Raw genomic sequence first — 3,608 nt, 5'->3', positions numbered from 1 at the left:
AGGGGGTTTGGGCTTCAATTCAAAACTATGTGCATGCTGGGGGGCTGCGCCCCCCGCCCCCTGCCAGGGGGATTAAACTATCCACGAGATCCAAATGTATTGTCCTTGTCGTTAAACACGTAAAAATTACCCCCCATCGTTTTTCCCTGCGTCGGCCGATCTTTACGGACATCGGGCCAAAATAATCGTCGCCGCAATGTGTGAACGCTCTTAGTCTATATGCGAGACGCCCGGTTGGCAACGATGCCATCATCGGGTTCTGCGGTTTTCCTCTCTGTATTCTACACGTTACGCACTTAGTAATGATCGCAACTCTTTTCGTAACCCGACAACGTGGAATTTTTGACGCAGCTCGTTTACCACCGTGTCGCTGCTCGCGTGATAATATTTATGGTGATATTCCTTTATCAATGCTCTCGTAGCTGGGTGTTCCCCCACCAAAATAATCGGCTGGTTATTAAAGCAGTCTTTGCCCAACTTCGTAATACGACCTTCCGCTTGCAAAATCCCCCGCGTAATCATAAATGGCCTGAAAATTCTACTATTTTTCTTAACGGTCTTACCTTGTAATAGTGCCGAAATTTCCTCCGAAAAATAATCCATTTGGATCGTTCAGAACCAAAAATTTTCCAACGCGTCGCGCTCGAAGTGCCGATCTTCGTGCTTGTCACTTCGCCACCTATCCCAAAATCCGCGAATACGTCGAGCTACTGCTAGAAGCCCCTGCCAGCCGAATATTTTCGCGGTTATCGGGACACTCAGCGTCGCGGACGAGACGACGTACATCATGGCTTTTCGCGCTTCTATGCCATCGATGTTTTTCGTCTACGTTTCGCTTATTTTACCTTGGACCGACCAATTCGCTTCCGGTTTTCGCAAGAAGTCGGGTCCAACAAATCAAGGATCGGTTTTACGCACGGTTTCACGGGGTTCACCTTCGTCGGAACCCATCTCCATTCCGCGCATGTAGTAAGTTCGCTTATCTCGCCTAATTGATGCGCCACATACGCTTGTCGCGCGATCGGTTCCGATTTGATTCATCTAAGTACGGTGATCGATTCGGACCATAGGAAACGCCGATCTACCTTAATCGTTAATTCTTCCCCGACGGTTTTGATGAGTCGTGCGGCTAATAATGCGGCCTGTAGTTCGAGACGCGGAATTAATAACGGTTTTGGTGGCGCTATGCGCGATTTCGCCATGAACAACGCGACGTGAATTCCCCCGTTTGGCAATTCGAAGCGTAAATAGATCGTCGCAGCGAAAGCCGTCGAACTCGCATCCGAAAACGCGTGTAATTGTACGCCTGAGTAATGCGTATTCTTCGGCGTCAAGCATCGCGGCACGCGACACGTACCTAACCCTCGCCACGCTTCAACCCACGCCATCCATCCCTTGTGTTCTTCGTCTCGTATCGTTTCGTCTCAACCCACGCCGCTGCGCCAGATTTCTTGCAGTAGTATTTTCGATTTATAGTAAATGGCGAGAGAAGTCCTAGCGGATCGTAAACCGACATAATAATTCTTAAAAACTCGTGTTTCGTTGGTTTCCGCTTTCCGTCGATTATGTCTTTCGATACCTTATCCCTACCTACGTTGAACCCTAACGTGTCACCGTTTGTTTCCCAAAACATGCCTAGAACGCGTACATTCTCCTGGTCTCGAAAATGATTTTTCAAGGTCGTCTTGTTGCGCGTTTCTAAGGGTGCCGGCTTGATTGCTCTCGCATCGTTGCTCTACCAACCGTGCATCGGGAAGTTTGCGCTCGCGTTTATTTCGATGACGTCGCGCACTAATCTCGCGGCCTCGCTAACCGTCGGCCGTCTCGCGAGAAAATCGTCGGCGTAACTATCGCGTTTAATGCTGGTCACCGCGTCAGATTTCGTTTGCGCGAACGAATCCACGTTCCTATCTTTTACATATATCGCGCTACACTGCGACGACTTCACCCCGAAAATTAAACATGCCATCTCGTACACGTCCGGTTCGCGTTTCCTATCCGCGCCCCGCCATAAAAATCTCTGCGGGACGCGATCGCGTTCGGTTACTTGTACGCGCATGTACATGTGACGGCGACTGCGTACAATCGAAAGCGAATCATCACGCCGGCTAGTGATTGTAGGAGATCTGGTCCGGTCTCTAATTGATCATTTAAGCTAACTCCCTTCGTCTTCTTGCTCGCGTGTTGTACGATACGCACGCGACCGGATTTATTCGCGCTCGTCACACCGAAGTACGATAAATACCACAAACGCGCCCTTATCTCGTCCCTTTTTACCTTTTTCGTGTACCCCATGTCGATGAACCGTTGCATTTCCTTGTAAAATATCTCGGCGTATTCCCCGTTGCGGTCTAATTTCCTTTCTAATATCATAAGATCGCGGTTGCCCTATTATCGATTCGCGGAGCTACGTCGTCCTTCCATAATAGTCCCGTTTCCCACACTTTTCCTACTCGCTTCGTTGTTTTATTTAGGATTTCGAACGCGCGTTTGTGTCGCGTGCTCGGTCGACCGACGTGCCAGCGCCGAAGTCATCGATCGAAAAATATTCTTTTATGAGCTGATCTAATTCGACGTACTTTCGGGTCGCATTCTCCGTTTCGCAGATCCCCGCCGTTCCGTGCACTCGCGTGCATGCCGCTATCTCCGTACGGTCGCGAGTATGCCCGTTTACCCCATGTACCGCCCAACCCAAGGGCGTGCGTGTTAGTGCGAGGGAGCTTTCTTGGACCGCGCGCGTTTCTAGAGACGTGATCAACTGCAATTATCATGCCCTATCAGGATTTCCGGTTTCGCGCACTCGTATGGCCGCGTAAACACGTTTTCTCTTTTCGCGATATGTCGCACGATGTCGCCGCTAAAAGTTTGCAATGGTAGTCGCAGTTCCGATATCGCGACGCGTTTTTAACCCGATGTTTCTCGAATTCGCCCTGAATGTTAAAGCTGACCTTTCCGCACGACAAATCTACGGCCTCTCGATCGTTAATTTCCCTTAACGCTAACCTAAGCGGTTCCTCTTTCGCGCCCATCTCCCGCGCGATCCGCTTGCTGATAAGCGTGATTGTCGATCCGTCATCTAAGAGCGCAAACGTTTGCCTGATGTTTGTCGCGGTCAATATTTCGACGGCTACGATTTTGAGCAACGGTGTAGTAGGATATGGTGACCTCCTTTGTATATCGTGCAGTTTCTGCTCCTGCACTTTGCCGCCACGTGTCTCGAACCTAAGCATCGGTAGCATAGGCCATTCTTTTGGGCCAGGAATCGTCGCCTACCTACACCCTCGCGCGCAAACGCCTTACATTTCGCGACCCCGTTGTTATCCCTGTCGCATATTTCACAAGAGCGGGTTTTACCGCTCGCGGCGCGCGTATAAGTCGTTCCCGACGACCCCGCTTCGTCGTTATACTCGGTGACCGCCACGAACGCTTTGCCGACCCTTCTCGGCGCCGTTTTCCTCGGAGCTTCCGTGGTGTCTTCGAACGCTTCCTCTTCTAAATCGAATATTCCCCCCGCGACCGCTTTTTCCGCCTCGTGAAATAAAAAATTGGACAGCGTTTCCAATTTCGCCTCGTCTTCTACGACCAATTCCGCGTACGAATTATACGCG

Source organism: Hylaeus volcanicus, unplaced genomic scaffold (assembly GCF_026283585.1).
Source record: "Hylaeus volcanicus isolate JK05 unplaced genomic scaffold, UHH_iyHylVolc1.0_haploid 11513, whole genome shotgun sequence".
In the NCBI taxonomy this organism is placed as follows: domain Eukaryota; kingdom Metazoa; phylum Arthropoda; class Insecta; order Hymenoptera; family Colletidae; genus Hylaeus; species Hylaeus volcanicus.
This window is presented reverse-complemented; position numbering follows the sequence as displayed.